Source organism: Bos taurus, chromosome 14 (genome assembly GCF_002263795.3).
Source record: "Bos taurus isolate L1 Dominette 01449 registration number 42190680 breed Hereford chromosome 14, ARS-UCD2.0, whole genome shotgun sequence".
Taxonomy (NCBI): Eukaryota; Metazoa; Chordata; class Mammalia; order Artiodactyla; family Bovidae; genus Bos; species Bos taurus.
Window position 1 is genome coordinate 71,366,979 of NC_037341.1, and position 20,830 is coordinate 71,387,808.

A 20,830-nucleotide genomic window follows, 5' to 3' on the forward strand; every position below is an offset into this window, starting at 1 on the left:
GATACATAAAGTATACTCCTAAAGGAAAAGATATTTCTGCAAAACAAAGAAGATGCAGACAAAGGGAAAATATTTAAAATTTATAACTAATTAAAAATTTACCTGTCGAAAGATGAAACCCTGCATGTGTGTACGCTAAGTTGCTTCAGTCGTGTCCAACTCTTTGCAACCCTGTGGACCATAGCCTGCCAAGCTTCATGAGGTTCTCTAGACAAGAATACTAGAGTGCGTTGTCATGCCCTTCTCCAGATCTTCCCGACTCGGAGTGAACCCACCTGTCTTATGTATCCTGCATTGGCATGTGGGTTCTTTACCACTAACACCACCTGGGAAGCCCTAAATAAAGTCCTACTATAAATAAATAAAATAATCTGGAAACCCAATGGTGAAATGGGCAGAAAATATGAGAAGCCAATTCATATAAATGGAACTCTAAATACATAAATAAAAACAAACGACTATACGTTAAAAGGGATTTCCAGGTGGCAGTAGTGGTAAAGACCCTGCTTGCCAATTCAGAAGATTTAAGAGATGCAGATTTGATCCCTGGGTCAGGAAGATCCCCTGGAAGAGGGCATGGCAACGCACTTCAGTATTCTTGCCTAGAGAAATCCATGGACAGAGGAGCCTAGTGGGCTACAACCCATAGGGCTGCAAAAAGTCGAACATGACTGAAGCGACTTACTGCTTTGGAGATGCCTTTTACTGTATAATATGTGATCATTGTTATTATTGCTGTGTGTGACCATGGGTTAGTCACCAAGTCATGTCCAATCTGCAGCCCCATGGACTCTAGCCTGCCAGGTTCCTCTGTCAATGGAATTGTATTGCATATATTAAAATAAAACATACAATCAAAAGTCTTATGAAAAGATCTCATTCATCTAATTGATAACTGAAAAATAAAAAAAATTCTGGCTATATTATCTCTTGAGAGAAATTTTATATTTGATTTTTTATATCCTCCCTTCACTTATGGGATGCTGTATCAATAATAGTGTGGAGTGTTATATTATTTATGTATTTAAAGAGAAGGACTGACTTACCAGGTTGAAGTTTGATCAAATGGGATGTGCGAAACCACATGAATAAAGAATGAACATATTTGGGAACAATTCATATCCAACTCTTAAGCAATTGTTAGAATTTTGACAAGTGTATATATCCATGTAACCATATATGCCAATCAAAATGCAGAACATTTCTATCCTCTCAAATAGTTCCAATGTCTCTATCCCACCCTCCCATATGCAACCACTGTTCTGATTTCTGTCATCATTGATAATAGAAAAAATAAAGCATCTGCTAGGATTTTTATTGAAACTGAATTATATCTCATAATCCATTTTTAAAAGTAAACATACTAAAAATCTCTAAAGTATTCTGTTCTATAATCATTGCATATTTTCCTTTGATTTAGTTATATTCATATGTGTAAGAGCAAAGAAAAAATAAGACAGAGAAAGTAACATAATTGTAAGGTCTCATTCCTCTTCTTATACTAAATTATTCTGAGGATTCTGTTATGCATTACTGTTATTCAATCACTTGGTCCTGTCCGACTCTTTGTGATTCCATGGACTGCAGCATGCCAGATTTCCCTGTCGTTCACCATCTCCCAGAGCTTGCTCATACTCATGTCCATTGAGTTGGTGATGCCATCCAACCATCTCATCCTCTGTCAGCCCTTTCTCCTCCTGTCTTCAGTCTTACTGAGAATCAGATCTTCTCTAATGAGTCAGCTCTTTGCATCAGGTGGCCAAAGTATTGGAGCTTCAGCTTCAGCATCAGTTCTTTTTTTTTTTTTTAATTTTTATTTTATTTTTAAACTTTACATAATTGTATTAGTTTTGCCAAATATCGAAATGAATCCACCACAGGTATACATGTGTTCCCCATCCTGAACCCTCCTCCCTCCTCCCTCCCCATACCATCCCTCTGGGTCGTCCCAGTGCACTAGCCCCAAGCATCCAGTATCGTGCATCGAACCTGGACTGGCAACTCGTTTCTTACATGATATTTTACATGTTTCAATGTCATTCTCCCAAATCTTCCCACCCTCTCCCTCTCCCACAGAGTCCATAAGACTGTTCTATACATCAGTGTCTCTTTTGCTGTCTCGTACACAGGGTTATTGTTACCATCTTTCTAAATTCCATATATATGCATTATTATACTGTATTTATGTTTTTCCTTCTGGCTTACTTCACTCTGTATAATAGGCTCCAGTTTCATCCACCTCATTAGAACTGATTCAAATGTATTCTTTTTAATGGCTGAGTAATACTCCATTGTGTATATGTACCACTGCTTTCTTATCCATTCATCTGCTGATGGACATCTAGGTTGCTTCCATGTCCTGGCTATTATAAACAGTGCTGCGATGAACATTGGGGTACACGTGTCTCTTTCCCTTCTGGTTTCCTCAGTGTGTATGCCCAGCGGTGGGATTGCTGGATCATAAGGCAGTTCTATTTCCAGTTTTTTAAGGAATCTCCACATTGTTCTCCATAGTGGCTGTACTAGTTTGCATTCCCACCAACAGTGTAAGAGGGTTCCCTTTTCTCCACACCCTCTCCAGCATTTATTATTTGTAGACTTTTGGATGGCAGCCATTCTGACTGGTGTGAAATGGTACCTCATAGTGGTTTTGATTTGCATTTCTCTGATAATGAGTGATGTTGAGCATCTTTTCATGTGTTTGTTAGCCATCTGTATGTCTTCTTTGGAGAAATGTCTATTTAGTTCTTTGGCCCATTTTTTGATTGGGTCGTTTATTTTTCTGGAGTTGAGCTGTAGGAGTTGCTTGTATATTTTTGAGATTAGTTGTTTGTCAGTTGCTTCATTTGCTATTATTTTCTCCCATTGTGAAGGCTGTCTTTTCACCTTGCTAATAGTTTCCTTTGATGTGCAGAAGCTTTTAAGGTTAATTAGGTCCCACTTGTTTATTTTTGATTTTATTTCCAATATTCTGGGAGGTGGGTCATAGAGGATCCTGCTGTGATGTATGTCAGAGAGTGTTTTGCCTATGTTCTCCTCTAGGAGTTTTATAGTTTCTGGTCTTACGTTTAGATCTTTAATCCATTTTGAGTTTACTTTTGTGTATGGTGTTAGAAAGTGTTCTAGTTTCATTCTTTTACAAGTGGTTGACCAGATTTCCCAGCACCACTTGTTAAAGAGATTGTCTTTAATCCATTGTATATTCTTGCCTCCTTTGTCAAAGATAAGGTGTCCATATGTGCGTGGATTTATCTCTGGGCTTTCTATTTTATTCCATTGATCTATATTTCTGTCTTTGTGCCAGTACCATACTGTCTTGATAACTGTGGCTTTGTTGTAGAGCCTGAAATCAGGTAGGTTGATTCCTCCAGTTCCATTCTTCTTTCTCAAGATCGCTTTGGCTATTCGAGGTTTTTTGTATTTCCATACAAATTGTGAAATTATTTGTTCTAGCTCTGTGAAGAATACTGTTGGTAGCTTGATAGGGATTGCATTGAATCTATAAATTGCTTTGGGTAGTATACTCATTTTCACTATATTGATTCTTCCAATCCATGAACATGGTATCTTTCTCCATCTATTAGTGTCCTCTTTGATTTCGTTCACCAGTGTTTTATAGTTTTCTATATATAGGTCTTTAGTTTCTTTAGGTAGATATATTCCTAAGTATTTTATTCTTTCCGTTGCAATGGTGAATGGAATTGTTTCCTTAATTTCTCTTTCTGTTTTCTCATTATTAGTGTATAGGAATGCAAGGGATTTCTGTGTGTTGATTTTATATCCTGCAACTTTACTATAGTCATTGATTATTTATAGTAATTTTCTGGTGGAATCTTTAGGGTTTTCTATGTAGAGGATCATGTCATCTGCAAATAGTGAGAGTTTTACTTCTTCTTTTCCAATTTGGATTTCTTTTATTTCTTTTTCTGCTCTGATTGCTGTGGCCAAAACTTCCAAAACTATGTTGAATAGTAATGGTGAAAGTGGGCACCCTTGTCTTGTTCCTGACTTTAGAGGAAATGCTTTCAATTTTTCACCATTGAGGATAATGTTTGCTGTGGGTTTGTCATATATAGCTTTTATTATGTTGAGGTATGTTCCTTCTATTCCTGCAAATGGATGTTGAATTTTGTCAAAGGCTTTCTCTGCATCTATTGAGATAATCATATGGTTTTTATTTTTCAATTTGTTAATGTGGTGTATTACATTGATTGATTTGCGGATATTGAAGAATCCTTGCATCCCTGGGATAAAGCCCACTTGATCATGGTGTATGATCTTTTTAATGTGTTGTTGGATTCTGATTGCTAGAATTTTGTTAAGGATTTTTGCATCTATGTTCATCAGTGATATTGGCCTGTATTTTTCTTTTTTTGTGGGATCTTTGTCAGGTTTTGGTATTAGGGTGGTGGTGGCCTCATAGAATGAGTTTGGAAGTTTACCTTCCTCTGCAATTTTCTGGAAGAGTTTGAGCAGGATAGGTGTTAGCTCTTCTCTAAATTTTTGGTAGAATTCAGCTGTGAAGCTGTCTGGACCGGGGCTTTTGTTTGCTGGAAGATTTTTGATTACAGTTTCAATTTCCGTGCTTGTGATGGGTCTGTTAAGATTTTCTATTTCTTCCTGGTCGAGTTTTGGAAAGTTGTACTTTTCTAAGAATTTGTTCATTTCTTCCACGTTGTCCATTTTATTGGCATATAATTGTTGATAGTAGTCTCTTATGATCCTTTGTATTTCTGTGTTGTCTGTTGTGATCTCTCCATTTTCGTTTCTAATTTTGTTGATTTGATTTTTCTCCCTTTGTTTCTTGATGAGTCTGGCTAATGGTTTGTCAATTTTATTTATCCTTTCAAAGAACCAGCTTTTGGTTTTGTTGATTTTTGCTATGGTCTCTTTTGTTTCTTTTGCATTTATTTCTGCTCTAATTTTTAAGATTTCTTTCCTTCTACTAACCCTGGGGTTCTTCATTTCTTCCTTTTCTAGTTGCTTTAGGTGTAGAGTTAGGTTATTTATTTGACTTTTTTCTTGTTTCTTGAGGTGTGCCTGTATTGCTATGAACTTTCCCCTTAGGACTGCTTTTACCGTGTCCCACAGGTTTTGGGTTGTTGTGTTTTCATTTTCATTCGTTTCTATGCAAATTTTGATTTCTTTTTTGATTTCTTCTGTGATTTGTTGGTTATTCAGCAGCATGTTGTTCAGCCTCCATATATTGGAATTTTTAATAGTTTTTCTCCTGTAATTGAGATCTAATCTTACTGCATTGTGGTCAGAAAAAATGCTTGGAATGATTTCTATTTTTTTGAATTTACCAAGGCTAGCTTTATGGCCCAGGATGTGATCTATCCTGGAGAAGGTTCCATGTGCACTTGAGAAAAAGGTGAAATTCATTGTTTTGGGATGAAATGTCCTATAGATATCAATTAGGTCTAACTGGTCTATTGTATTGTTTAAAGTTTGTGTTTCCTTGTTAATTTTCTGTTTAGTTGATCTATCCATAGGTGTGAGTGGGGTATTAAAGTCTCCCACTATTATTGTGTTATTGTTAATTTCTCCTTTCATACTTGTTAGCATTTGTCTTACGTACTGTGGTGCTCCCGTGTTGGGTGCATATATATTTATAATTGTTATATCTTCTTCTTGGATTGATCCTTTGATCATTATGTAGTGACCTTCTTTGTCTCTTTTCACAGCCTTTGTTTTAAAGTCTATTTTATCTGATATGAGTATTGCTACTCCTGCTTTCTTTTGGTCCCTATTTGCATGGAAAATCTTTTTCCAGCCCTTCACTTTCAGTCTGTATGTGTCCCCTGTTTTGAGGTGGGTCTCTTGTAGACGACATATGTAGGGGTCTTGTTTTTGTATCCATTCAGCCAGTCTTTGTCTTTTGGTTGGGGCATTCAACCCATTTACGTTTAAGGTAATTACTGATAAGTACGATCCCGTTGCCATTTACTTTATTGTTTTGGGTTCGAGTTTATATACTGTTTTTGTGTTTCCTGTCTAGAGAATATCCTTAAGTATTTGTTGGAGAGCTGGTTTGGTGGTGCAGAAATCTCTCAGCTTTTGCTTGTCTGAAAAGCTTTTGATTTCTCCTTCATACTTGAATGAGATCCTTGCTGGGTACAATAATCTGGGCTGTAGGTTATTTTCTTTCATCATTTTAAGTATGTCTTGCCATTCCCTCCTGGCTTGAAGAGTTTCTATTGAAAGATCAGCTGTTATCCTTATGGGAATTCCCTTGTGTGTTATTTGTTGTTTTTCCCTTGCTGCTTTTAATATTTGTTCTTTGTGTTTGATCTTTGTTAATTTGATTAATATGTGTCTTGGGGTGTTTCTCCTTGGGTTTATCCTGTTTGGGACTCTCTGGGTTTCTTGGACTTGGGTGATTATTTCCTTCCCAATTTTAGGGAAGTTTTCCACTATTATCTCCTCAAGTATTTTCTCATGGTCTTTCTTTTTGTCTTCTTCTTCTGGAACCCCTATGATTCGAATGTTGTAGTGTTTGATATTGTCCTGGAGGTCTCTGAGATTGTCCTCATTTCTTTTAATTTGTTTTTCTTTTATCCTCTCTGATTCATTTATTTCTACCATTCTATCTTCTAATTCACGAATCCTATCTTCTGCCTCTGTTATTCTACTATTTGTTGCCTCCAGAGTGTTTTTAATTTCATTTATTGCATTATTCATTATATATTGACTCTTTTTTATTTCTTCTAGGTCCTTGTTAAACCTTTCTTGCATCTTCTCAATCCTTGTCTCCAGGCTATTTGTCTGTGATTCCATTTTAGTTTCAAGATTTTGGATCAATTTCACTATCATTATTTGGAATTCTTTATCAGGTAGATTCCCTATCTCTTCCTCTTTGGTTTGGTTTGGTGGGCATTTATCCTGTTCCTTTATCTGCTGAGTATTCCTCTGTCTCTTCATCTTGTTTAAATTGCTGAGTTTGGGGTGTCCTTTCTGTATTCTGGCAGTTTGTGGAGTTCTCTTTATTGTGGCGTTTCCTCACTGTGTGTGGCTTTGTACAGGTGGCTTGTCAAGGTTTCCTGGTTAGGGAAGCTTGTGTCGGTGTTGTGGTGGGTGGAGCTGTATTTCTTCTCTCTGGAGTGCAATGAAATGTCCAGTAATGACTTATGAGATGTCTATAGTTTTGGGGTGACTTTGGGCAGCCTGTATCTTGAAGCTCAGGGCTGTGTTCCTTTGTTGCTGGAGAATTTGCTTGGTATGTCTTGCCCTGGAACTTATTGGCCCTTGTGTAGTGCTTGGTTTCAGTGTCGGTATGGAGGCATTTGATGAGCTCCTGTCAATTAATGTTCCTTGGAGTCAGGAGTTCCCTGGAGTCAGGGTTTGGACTTAAGTCTCCTGCTTCCGGTTATCGGTCTTATTTTTACAGTAGTTTCAAAACTTCTCCTTCTATACAGCACCATGGATAAAACATCTACATTAAAGATGAAAAGTTTCTCTACGGTGAGGGTCACTCAGAGAGGTTCACAGGGTTACATGGAGAAGAGAAGAGGGAGGAGGGAGTTAGAGGTGACCCAAATGAGATGAGGTGAATCAATAGTGGAGAGAGTGGGCTAGCCAGTAGTCACTTCCTTATGTGCACTCCACAACTGGACCACTCAGAGATGTTCACGGAGTTATACAGAGAAGAGAAGAAGGAGGAAGGTGACAGAGGTGGCCAGAAGGATAAAAGGGGGGAATGAAAAGGAGGGAGACAGATCCAGCCAGTAATCAGTTCCCTAAGTGTTCTCCACCGTCTGGAACACACAGAAATTCACAGAGTTGGGTAGAGTAGAGAGGGATTAGGGAGGAGACACAGGCGACCTGGTGGAGAAAAAGGAGAGTCCAAAGGGAGAGAGAGCAGTCAAGCCAGTAATCTCGCTCCCTAGTGAAAAATGGGTCCTGAAGATTGGGTTCTTAAAGGTACAAAATTGGTAACAAATACATAAAAGCAAAAATTAAAAATCTAGAGTAGAGTTTGGAATTTCAAAAATACGATGTTAAAGAAAAGAAGAAGGAAAAGAAAGAGAGAAAAAACGAACAAACAAAAACAAGGTTGTGAAAATTATAAAGAAAGTACAGGTACAAAATTGATAACTAATACCAAAAAGCAAAAATTAAAAATCTACAGTAGAGTTTGGAATTTCAAAAATACAATGTTAAAAAAAAAAGAAGAAGAAAAATAAAGAGAGAAAACAAACAAACAAAAACAAACAATGTTACAAAAATTATAAAGAAAATACAGGTACAAAATTGATATCAAATACCAAAAAGCATAAATTAAAAATCTAGAGTAGAGTTTGGAATTTCAGATATACAATGTTATATAAAAGAAGAAGAGAAAGAAACAGAGAAGAAGAAGAAAAAAAAAAGTCACAGAAATTATATAAAAAAAACTATAGGTACAAAATTGATAACATATACCAAAAAGCGAAAATTAAAAATCTAGAGTAGAGTTTGGAATTTCAAAAATACAATGTTAAAAAAAAGAAGAAAAAAAAAAAAAAAGGTCAAAAAATTACAAAATATATATATATGAAGTTTGCTGAAGAAGAAAAGAGGGTCTTTTTTTTTTTTTTTTTTGCAAAGTAATAGGTTATAAAAGTGAAAATTAAAGGAACAATAGAGGACTTAAATTTTTTTTTTTAATTAAAAAAAAAAAGAAAGAATGATCGTAAAAATAATAAAAATATATCTAGGACTTTCTTGGTTTTGTTGTGGGTGTTGTGGGTTCAGTTCATTTTTGGCTAGTTCCTTGGTCAGACTTATATTTCTCAAGATCTATAGGCCCCTTCCTATGTAGTCCGTAGTAACCACAGGGTTTTGATCTATTGCCTGTAGCTTCCAAGGCGTTTCCCTCTGTTATATCTTCTTCTGTTTGCTAGTCTCTTCAGTATCTGGTTTCCGCCCTGACACAAAGGGGATGGTAGAGGACACTTTTTTTTTTTTTTTAGGCTTACTTGTTCAGTCGCGCTGTGGGGAGGGAGGGAGGGATGCCGCAAACAAATAACACTGGCGTGGGCTCGCAGTGCCTCAGCCACCCTGGGTCTGCCCCTGCTCACGGCGCGTGTAGCCACCCTGCCCACACTGTTCGGGCTCTAGGTTGTTCCGCCAGGAACAATCCGAGGCCGGCCCTGGGTTGCATGCACCTCCCAGGTCCAAGCCGCTCAGGTTCAGGCACTCGGGTAGTCCTCAGAGGCGCAGACTCAGTTGGGCCTGCATTTTGTGCTCTTCCCAGGTCCGAGCAGCTCAGGTGATGAGGTGTTTGGCGAGCGCCAATGCTGCGACTTATCGCCTCCCCGCCACTCGGTTATTTGGGTGTAAAACCGGCGCACCTTCTCAGGCAGATGTTGACCATCCAGACCCCCAAGAAGTTTTAGTTAGCAAAGAAGCCTGCTTACAGTTTTATAGATAATGTCTCTCTGGGGCTGCGATTGCCCCCTTCCAGCTCTGGCTGCCTGTCACCGGAGGGGGAAGGTCTGCAGCCGGCTATCTCTGTTCAGTCCTTTGTTCCGTGCGTGGGCCTGGCGGTCTTAGGTTAGGGCTGGCTTTTCGCGTGGTAGATATCCCACAGTCTGGTTTGCTAGCCCAAATTATTTCGCTCAGAGAGCGCTCAGGGTATTCAGGCCAGATTCTTACTCTCAGCGATGCAGCCCGCGCCGCGCCTCTCTGCCCAGCCCCCGCTTGGTAATGGCGGATGCAGGCGTCTGTGCTGCTTCTCCACTGGGGGAGTTACCATAGAGCTCGCAATCTGCGAGTTTTAATTGTTTATTTATTTTTTCTCCCTGTTATGTTGCCCTCTGTGCTTCCAAAGCTCGGCACAGATTCGGCAGTGAGAAGGTTTCCTGGTGTTTGGAAACTTCTCTCTTTTTAAGATTCCCTTCCCGGGACGGAACTCCATCCCTCCCTCTTTTGTCTCTTTTTTTTGTCTTTAATATTTTTTCCTACCTCCTTTCGAAGAGTTGGGTTGCTTTTCTGGGTGCCTGATGTCCTCTGCCGGCATTCAGAAGTTGTTTTGTGGAATTTACTCGACGTTTAAATGCTCTTTTGATGAATTTGTGGGGGAGAAAGTGTTCTCCCCGTCCTACTCCTCCGCCATCTTGGCTCCTCCCCCCAGCATCAGTTCTTCCAATGAATATTCAGGACTGATTTCCTTTAGGATTGACTGGTTGGATCTCCTTGCAGTCCAAGGGACTCTTAAGAGTTTTTTTCCAACATCACAGTTCAATACATCAATTCTTTGGTGCTCAGCTTTCATTATAGTCCAATTCTCACATCCATACATGACCACTGGAAAAACCATAGCCTTGACTAGACGGACCTTTGTCAGCAAAGTGATATCTCTGCTTTTTAATATGCTGTCTAGGTTTGTCAAGCTTTTCTTCCAGGGAGCAAAGCATCTTTCAATTTCATGGCTTCAGGCACCATTTACAGTGATTTTGGAGCCCAAGAAAATAAAGTCTGTCACTGTTTCTATTGTTTCCCCATCTATTTGCCAGGAAGTGGTGGATGCCATGATCTTAGTTTTTTGAATGTTGAGTTTTAAGCCAGCTTGTTCACTCTCCTCTTTCACTTTCATCAAGAGGCTCTTTAGTTCCTCTTTGCTTTCTGCCATAAGACTGATGTCATCTGCATATCTGAGGTTATTGATATTTCTCCCAGCAATATTGATTCTTGCTTGTGCTTCATCTTCCCCAGCATAGAAGTTAAATAAGCTGTGGTACATATACACAATGGAGTATTACTCAGCCATTAAAAAGCATACATTTTAATCAGTTCTAATGAGGTGGATGAAACTGGAGCCTATTATACAGAGTGAAGTAAGCCAGAAAGAAAAATACCAATACAGTATACTAACACATATATATGGAATTTAGAAAGATGGTAACAATAACCCTGTGTACGAGATAGCAAAAGAGACACTGATGTATAGAACAGTCTTTTGGACTCTGTGGGAGAGGGAGAGGGTGAGATGATTTGGGAGAATAGCATTGAAATATGTATAATATCATATATGAAACGAGTCGCCAGTCCAGGTTTGATGCACGACACTGGATGCTTGGGGCTGGTGCACTGGAATGACCCAGAGGGATGGTATGGGCAGGGAGGAGGGTTCAGGATGGGGAACACATGTATGCCTGTGGCAGATTCATTTCGATATATGGCAGAACCAATACAATATTGTAAAGTTTAAAAATAAAATAAAATAAAAAAAAAAGAAGTTAAATAAGCAGGGTGATGATATACAGCCTTGACATACTCCTTTGCCAATTTTGAAATAGTCTATTGTTCCATGTCTGGTTCTAACTGTTGCTTCTTGACCTTCATACAGGTTTCTCAGGAGGTCGTAAGGTGGTCTGGTATTCCCATCTCTTTATGAATTTTCCAGTTTGTTATGATCCACACAGTCAGAGGCTTTAGCACAGTCAATGAGTCAGAAGTAGATGTTTTTCTTAAATTCCCTTGCTTTTTATTTGATTCAACAGATATTGGCAGTTTGATCTCTGGTTCCTCTGCCTTTTCTAAATCCAACTTGAACATCTTAAAATTCTTGTTTCACATACTGTTGAAGCCTAGCTCGAAGGATTTTAAGCATTACCTTACTAACATTTAAGATGAGTGCTATTGTGTGGTAGTTTGAACATTCTTTTGCATTGCTCTTCTTTGGGATTGTAATGAAAACTGACCTTTTTGCAGTCCTGTGTCCACTTGCTGAGTTTTCCAAATTTGCTGGCATATTGAGTGCAGCACTTTCATAGCATCATCTTTTAGGATTTGAAATAGCTCAGCTGGAATTCCATCACCTCCACTAGCTTTGTTCTTAGAGATGCTTCCTAAGGCCCACTTGACTTCGCATTCTAGGATGTCTGGCTCTAGATGAGTGATCACACCATCATGGTTATCCAGGTCATTAAGATCTTTTTTGTATAGTTCTTCTGTGTGTTTTTGCCACCTCTTTTTAATATTTTCTGCTTCTCTTAGGTCTGTATCACTTCTGTCCTTCATTGTGCCCATCTTTGCATGAAATTTTACTTTGGTGTCTTTAATTTTCTTGGACATCTCTAGTCTTTCCCATTCTATTATTTACCTCTATTTCTTTGCATTGATCACTTAGGAAAGCATCCTTATCTGTCCTTGATAATCTTTGGAACTTGGTTTTCAAGATGGCAGAGAAGGATGTGTGCTTCTCTTCTTCTGGGAGAACACCTAGATCAAAACTAGCTGCTAAACAGCTGAAATGGGAATTCTGAGTTCTTGTTTGTGGAGCCAAAGAATGGAATTCACAAATGTGCAAACACTCATGGTAGCTAGTGAATAGGATTTTTAGAGAGAAGGAAAGTACAGAGCTCCCAGCAAAGACACTGAGAGTGGGTACAGAGTCCCCCAAAAGGTAGGGATTACAGCAGTTTTGTATCTTTACCAGTATTAATCTGTACATTTTTGGTTGGCTCCTCTTCTTAAATCATGTTATTTCTATCCAATCAGTTTAAAGGTCAAGATGCTTAGCTTTACATCCTTATATCTTCTCTTGATCCTTGGATTAAGTCATCCCCTGGCCATTTTATAATGGACCAGATGTATGAGTTTAAGATTTATGGTCACCAGTTGTTTTTCCCTCAGGCATATGGAACATAAGTTAATTACTCCCCTTCCCTGGATCTGAGTGCTGATAATTTATCTGACTGAGGACACATTCCAGGAACTCAGGACAAAGGATATAGTAAAACAAGACCTAGGTCTCAGAGTTCTACACTGACTGCCTCAGTTCAGTTCAGTTCAGTCGCTCAGGCGTGTCCGACTCTTTGTGACCCCAGGAATCACAGCACGCCAGGCCTCCCTGTCCATCACCAACTCCTGGAGTTCACTCAGACTCACGTCCATCGAGTCAGTGATGCCATCCAGCCATCTCATCCTCTGTCGTCCCCTTCTCCTCCTGCCCCCAATCCCTCCCAGCATCAGAGTCTTTTCCAATGAGTCAACTCTTCACATGAGGTGGCCAAAGTACTGGAGTTTCAGCTTTAGCAGCATTCCTTCCAAAGAAATCCCAGGACCGATCTCCTTTAGGATGGACTGGTTGGATCTCCTTGCAGTCCAAGGGACTCTCAAGAGTCTTCTCCAACACCACAGTTCAAAAGCATCAATTCTTCGGTGCTCAGCCTTCTTCACAGTCCAACTCTCACATCCTTACATGACCACTGGAAAAACCATAGCCTTGACTAGACGAACCTTTGTTGGCAAAGTAATGTCTCTGCTTTTGAATATGCTATCTAGGTTGGTCATAACTTTCCTTCCAAGGAGTAAGCGTCTGTTAATTTCATGGCTGCAGTCACCATCTGCAGTGATTTTGGAGCCCCCAAAAATAAAGTCTGACACTGTTTCCACTGTTTCCCCATCTATCTCCCATGAAGTAATGGGACCAGATGCCATGATCTTCGTTTTCTGAATGTTGAGCTTTAAGCCAACTTTTTCACTCTCCACTTTCACTTTCATCAAGAGGCTTTTGAGTTCCTCTTCACTCTGCCATAAGGGTGGTGTCATCTGCATATCTGAGGTTATTGATATTTGTCCTGGCAATCTTGATTCCAGCTTGTGTTTCTTCCAGCCCAGCATTTCTCATGATGTACTCTGCATATAAGTTAAATAAGCAGGGTGACAATATACAGCCTTGACGTACTCCTTTTCCTATTTGGAACCAGACTGCCTAGCAATTTCTAACTCACAATCACCCACAGGAAAATGTTGAATCCCACCAAAAAAAAAGAAACCTTACATGCAAAGGCAAAGGAGAAGCAACAAGAAGATGGTAGGAAGGGTGCAACTGAGTATAAAATCAAACTTCGTACCCACCAGAGATGCTTGGAGGGCACAAGTAAAACCTCATGTGCACCAAGACCTAGGGAAATGAGCAGTGACCTCCACAAGAGACTGAGCCAGACCTGCCTTTGGGTGTCTGAGTGTCTCCTGTGGAGCCATGGGTCAGCAGTGGCCTGCAGAGGCTATGGGGGCTCTGGCAGCACCATCCTCAGAGGTGTGGTGTGGGGCATATGTCCTCTTGAAGGAGGTTGTCATTAGCCCCATTATAGAGTCACTGAGCAGGTGACCCATGACCTGGAGAACAATTATACCAAAAAAGTTCTTGCACTGTTGTGAAAGTTCTAGGGCCCACAACAGATTTCCCAACCTGGGAATCCAGCAAAGAGACTGAGAACCAAACCCCCCTCCCCCCCCCCCCCCGCCCCAGGGAATTTGACTTTGAAGGTCAGTGGGATATGATTATGGAACTTCCACAGGACTGGGGAAACAGAGACTTTTGGAGGCAAAAACAAAACCTGTGTGCACTGGGACCCAGGAGAAAGGAGCAGGGATCCCACAAAGGACTGTGCCAGGAGTCTCCAGCAGAGGCGTGGGTCAGCAGTGGCCTGCTGCAGGGTCAGGGACACTGGTAGCAGCAGTCCCGGAAGGTGCAGCGTCCTGGCATAAGTCCTTTTGGAGGAGGTCTCCATTACCCCTACCATAGTTTGGACTCAGGCAAACTACAGGGAGGGAACTCAGCCCCACCCATCAGCAGAAGATTGGATTAAAGACTTACTGAGCATGGCCTTGCCCACCAGAGCAAGACCCAGTTCTTCCCACAGCCAGTCCTCTTATCCTTATCCATCAGAGGACAGACAGAATGAAAACCACAATCACAGAAAACTAACCAAACTGATGACATAGATCATAGCCTTGTCTGACTCAATGAAACTGTGAGCCATGCCATGTAGGGCTACTCAAGACGGAAGAGTCATGGTGGAGAGTTCTGACAAAACGTGGTACATGGGAGATGGGAATGGCAAACGACTTCAGCGTTCCTGCCTTGAGTGCCCCATGAACAGTAAGAAAAGGCAAAGATATGACACTGAAAGATGAACTTCCCAGGTCCATAGGTGCCCAATATGCTACTGAAGAAGAGCAGAAACATAGCTCCAAAGAAATGAAAAGGCTGAGCCCAGTGGAAACAACACCCAGTTGTGGATGTATCTGGTAGTGAAAGTAAAGTCTGATGCTGTAAAGAACAATATTTCATTGGAGCCTGGAATGTTAGGTCCATGAGTCAACGTAAATTGGAAGTATTCAAATAGGAGAAGGCAAAAGTGAGCATCAACATCTTAGGAATCAGTGAACTAAAATGGACAGGAATGGGCAAATTTAATTCAGATGATCATTACATATACTACTGTGGGCAAGAATCCCTTAGAAGAAATGGATTAGCCCTCACAGTCAGCAAAAGAGTCTGAAATAGAGTACTTGGGTGCATTCTCAAAACAACAAAATGATCTCTGTTCGTTTCCAAGACAAACCATTCTATATTATAGTAATCCAAGTCTATGCCCCAACCACTAATGCTGAAGAAGCTGAAACTGAATGGTTCTATGAAGAACCTACAAGATCTACTAGAACTAACACCAAAAAAGATGTCCTTTTCAACAGGGAACTGGAATGAAAAAGTAGAAAGTCAGGAGATACCTGGAGTAACAGGCAAGTTTGGCCTTGGAGTACAAAATGAATCAGGACAAAGGCTAACCAAGTTTTGCTAAGAGAATGCACTGACCATAGCAAACACCCTCTTCCAACAACATGAGAGACAGCTCTACAGATGGTCAATACCAAAATCAGATTGATTATAGAGCTTCTCCACCTTCAGGTGCAGGGCTTCCCTTGTGGCTCAGCTGGTAAAGAATCCAACTGCAATGTGTGAGACCTCGGTTCGATCCCTAGGTTGGGAAGATCCCCTGGAGAAGGGAAAGATTACCCTCTCCAGTACTCTGGCCTGGAGAATTCCATAGACTATATAGTCCATGGGGTACCAAAGAGTCGAACACGACTGAGAAACTTTCTCTTTCACCTTCAGGTCCAATGAATATAGTCAGCAAAAACAAGACCAGAAGCTGACTGTGGCTCAGATCATGAACTCCTTATTGCCAAATTCAGACTTAAAATGAAGAAAGTAGGGAAAACCATTTGGAGAAGGCGATGGCACCCCACTCCAGTACTCTTGCCTGGAAAATCCCATGGACGGAGGAGCCTGGTGGGCCCCAGTCCATGGGGTCGTGAAAGAGTCAGACAGGACTGAGCGACTTCACTTTCACTTTTCACTTTCATGCACTGGAGAAGGAAATGGCAACCCACTCCAGTATTGCCTGGAGAATCTCAGGGATGGAGGAGCCTGTTGAGCTGCCATCTATGGGCTTGCACAGAGTCGGACATGACTGAAGTGACTTAGCAGCACCAGCAGCAGAGAAAACCATTAAGCCATTGAGGTATGACCTAAATCAAATCTCATACAGTGGAAGTGACAAATAGATTCAAGGGATTATATCCATAGACAGAGTACCTGAATAACTATGGATGGAGGTTCATAATATTGTACATGAGATAGATTAACAGGACAAATATCAAACACAAGTTTAGTAACACATTTACATGGGAGAGGCCTGGGAAAAATTAACTCACCCACATGGCTGAAACCCTCACCTTGAATACCATCTTCAGCTAAAAATAAAGAAGGACTTTGGGGTGGTGGTTTGGGATTTCAGAGGAGAGGAAGGCAATTCACATTGGATGGAAGGCAATTCACATTGGATGGAAAGCAAATGTTTGGTAAACAAATGTTTTCTGGGTCCTACAGAGATAATGGGGGCTTCCATGGCTCAGAAGACAGAGTCTGCCTGAGATTCAGAAGACCTAGGTTTGATCCCTGGGTCAGGAAGATCCACTGCAGAAGAGAATGGCAACCCACTCCAGTATTCTTGCCTGGAGAATCCTATGGACAGAGGAGCCTGGTGGGCTACAGTCCATGGGGTCGCAAAGAATCATACATGACTGAGTGACTAAGCAGTCAGACAGGCAGAGATAATGGAACACAAGAGTTCACTCTGATCTTTAGGCACTACTGAGTTTCTCCCACCACACTACACTGCCCAATATATTTTGCAGATATCTCTAGTGATAGCTCTATTCTTAGAGCACATCTTCTATCTAAATTTTTTAAGTAGGAGAAGGTACAAGTTTCTTCCTGAGTGTTTTTGGGCCTTGATTGTTTTCAACTCAAATGATCTGCATGCCAAAAAGACGTTTGGGGTGGTAAATTTTGCTCCCTTACACATATGTATATAAATTGTTGCTTGGTTAGTATTTTTAATGCATTTTCTAGGAAGTTTATTTATATAAGCAACTTACTGCATTATATTTGTAGGAGTCCAAAGTGAAATGCTTGTTTTTTAGTACTAATGCCATTAAATAATGGTATGTCCTTGCAATGTAGAATTAACATCCCTTTATTTTGTCCAAAATTTGAAAAATCATCATTGTTTGAGTTGCCTCTGTAATATAATTGCAAAAGTTTTCCTGAGATTTTTGTTTTTGAGGATGAACTCACTAGTTTCCTCTGTATAGCCCTCAATAATTTTATGAAAAATACTTTTTCAAATATTATTTTTATAGATAATACCTCTTTTTTTTTCTTTAGGTAAATATATGGCATCATTTTATAAGACTAGCTAAGTATAAAGGTATACAGTGCTGATGAGACTCTATTAGATCTGTGTTTTATTGTGTTTCTGGTTTTTGTAATAATTTTCTTTTATCAACTGACTGATTAAAATTATAATGTTATTTTGCTTGTGATCATGTAATTTGTGAGTTTATAAATCTTACAGCTATCAAAATGCAGATGTTTTGTTTACTGGCCTAGCTATTGGAACTTGCTATAGACTTTCATAAGACTCTTGACCCTTGCTTTTGCAAAGAATTTTCTACAGTTATTTGTAATTTATAATATAATAACTAAAAATTGTGTTCATATAGTAGTTGGAAAATGACTCTATGTCAAATTGTAATGTTCTTCTATGTATAATTTTGATAATATGAAAAAAATAAGATTCCAAATAGCTTTTTGCTTTTTTAAGGAAGGGAGAAGGGATTTGAAGCAGTTGATGAGAAATTATTTAAAAATGTTGAAAGAAATATAAAAGTATTGTTGATTAGCAACTTTTATTATTTGTCAGTAATTTTGGCATGCTGTAAATAACTCGTCTTCTAATAATTCATTTGAGTAATTAAATTTAGATTGCAAATTTTTCTTTTCAAATATTTTGACTCTTATCTCTTCGCTTTTCTATTGTATCTTAATTGGTGTGGTCTATATAAATGGACAATAAATTATATATCTTTGTTATAGAGATCAGACAGTGAATAGAACTTGGTATTCATCCCAGACAGAATTATGATTGAATGTATTTGCAAGATTAAAGCACTGAATTTACTTTTTTCTAATTAAAGGCAATTAAAGATTTCCAGACACAAATAAAAGACAATGAATTGAGGAATAAGTGTAGGAGCAAGTCCATTTGCAGGTGAAAAGATGTGCCTTTGAAGCAGAACCAGCTGTATTTTCATTGAAAGAATAACAGTTTAGGAAGCTTTTCTGCATGTGCTTGCTTGATAGCATAATGTACTCATAAGCAGCTTATGCAGTATTCAGAAAATAACAGTGCATTAATTTTTAAAGCAGCAAAGGCAGAGGAAGAGCAGTACTGCCACACGATGATAATGAGTGGGGCTAGTGTAAAGTCTACTGTTCTAAGAAAGGAAAAAATCAGTGGGCTTCTGAAAAATGAACAGTTATAAAACAATAACCGGATATTCACATGATAATGAGCTTAGACAGCAGTATCAACACAGGGCAAAGATGCAGTCTTGTTTCTAGGCAAAACGAAGGAATCAAAAAGCAAAAAGCGGTTAATCTATTCTTTTATTAAACTGAAGAGACTGTAAAACTATGGCATAGTTAACACTGACTATTGCTTTAAGTGTAAAATAATTCACGGCATAAATGTAACTTTTTATGTTGAATTAAATAGAACATATTGATTACTCTGTTCTTTCCTAAATTAATATAATATGAGGAATGGTAAATGATAATATTGAGGTACCAAAATATTTATGATCTTTATTAAATATATGTTCTTATGATTCTTTACAAAAACAGTGCTCATGCTAAAGTTAAATATATTTTAATTATATGGAATAAGAAAGGAACTTTTAACATACATAGCGCCTACTGATTAGAGATTATAAATGAAAATGACTTCTGAAAGTATTCTGTTTAAAAAACAGATATTACACAGATTGTTTGCAAAGTACACATAAATAAAAATTATAAGAATGTATGGCATCATATTTGCTATAAAAAATTCAGGCATACATAATTCAAATATCTTTGGTATAAATGTTTTCTTTTTTAGTTATTATTTTGCTTTTAGTTGATACTTGTGATCCCTATTTAAGACTTGAAGCAGGATATTCTGGTGATTATACATGCTGAGTTTTCAAGTATAAGTTTTCAGTTTGTATTTAACAGCAGAAGTCAGAGACAGAGTAGTTTGCTTTGTTAAAGTTGCTTGAATTGGGAACTGTACACATATTATTGAATGAATCTTAGTTTTCCATCATTGGAAGTAACTTGTGAGACAACCTTTTGGAGCATACAAATTATTAAAATGATCCCAAGGAAAAATATCCTTTCCACCTTGCTCTTAGTTTTGTAAGAGTGTGAGTCAGGGCTGGAGATATCCATGACTCCAGACTGAAACAAGAAATAAACTCTTCTTCTTTTATCTCCTGGAAACAACAGTAATCAATTATACTCTCTCTCTCTCCTCTATTTCTTTCTCTCTCTCATTTTCATGTTATTTCAATTTGACTTTCTGTTCCTTATCATGAAATAATCCTAAGAATATCTAAGAAGATTCTCAAAAGCTACCCAGATATTTTCCAGCCAAACCAGGGGCTGTTGCTTTCCAAGTCTAGGATCTTGAGTTATATTTAGACTTTTATCTTTCTTGTGAGAAAGAAATATTTAAATGTTTATAATGCTGTTTTTGTTTTTCCCTAGAAATTGGTTGTGTAGAGAGGATAGGCATTACACTTTAGGAGAGGAGTAAGCAAGGAATTATAGGTTCAGGTTATTATTGTCAGTCTTGTAGCTGGTCATCGTGGTTTTAATTTATGATCTCCATTCTCAAATATTCATTCTAGATCTTTCTATTTTAGCAAGCTTCTTAATTTGATGAGCACTTTGCCTTCAGTGAGAAAGATAAATCTTCATTCCTGAAGGTTCTAAGTGATTTTTCTTGTTGTAAAGACAGATAGTTGGCCTTGCTATCCATGGGAGATTGGTTCTAGAACCCCCATGGATACTCAAGTCCCTTATAGAAATAAAATGGCAAAATACAGTTGACCGTTGGGCATCATGGGTTTGAACTGCTCAGGTCCACTTATATGAATTTTTTTTTTCCCCAATAAATATATAGTAGAGTACTACAGGATCCTGAGTTGGGTGAATCCATGGATGTGGGACCAGAAGGCTGACAATAAAGTTGTTACTATATTTTTGACTGTGCAGAGAGTCAGTGCCCCAACCCCTGCATTGTTCAAGGGTCCGCTGTATTTGTGAATAACTTATGCACATCCTCCTGTATGCTTTAAATCATCTCTAGATTACAGTTGTGCGGAAACAAAAAACTGAAACTGAAGTCGCTCAGTCATATCCAACTCAATGCGGCCCCATGGACTGTAGCCTGCCAGGCTCCTCCATCCATGGGATTTCCCAGGCAAGAGTACTGGAGTGGGTTGCCATTTCTTTCTCCAGGGTATCTTCCCGACCCAGGGATCTAACTCCCTGGGTCTCCTGCATTGCAGGCAGATGCTTTACCATCTGAGCCATCAGGGAAGCCCTGGTGTTGATGTGTGGCAAAACCAATACAATATTGTAAAGTAGCCTCCAATT

The 20,830-nt window shown here is 39.0% G+C and overlaps 1 protein-coding gene across 8 annotated transcripts in view; it reads left to right on the plus strand.

The window, feature by feature from the left end:
- The window catches only part of TRIQK (triple QxxK/R motif containing), a 166,045-nt gene that overhangs the window by 63,411 nt on the left and 81,804 nt on the right, over positions 1-20,830 (plus strand). The gene's annotated exons all lie outside the window — the stretch shown is intronic.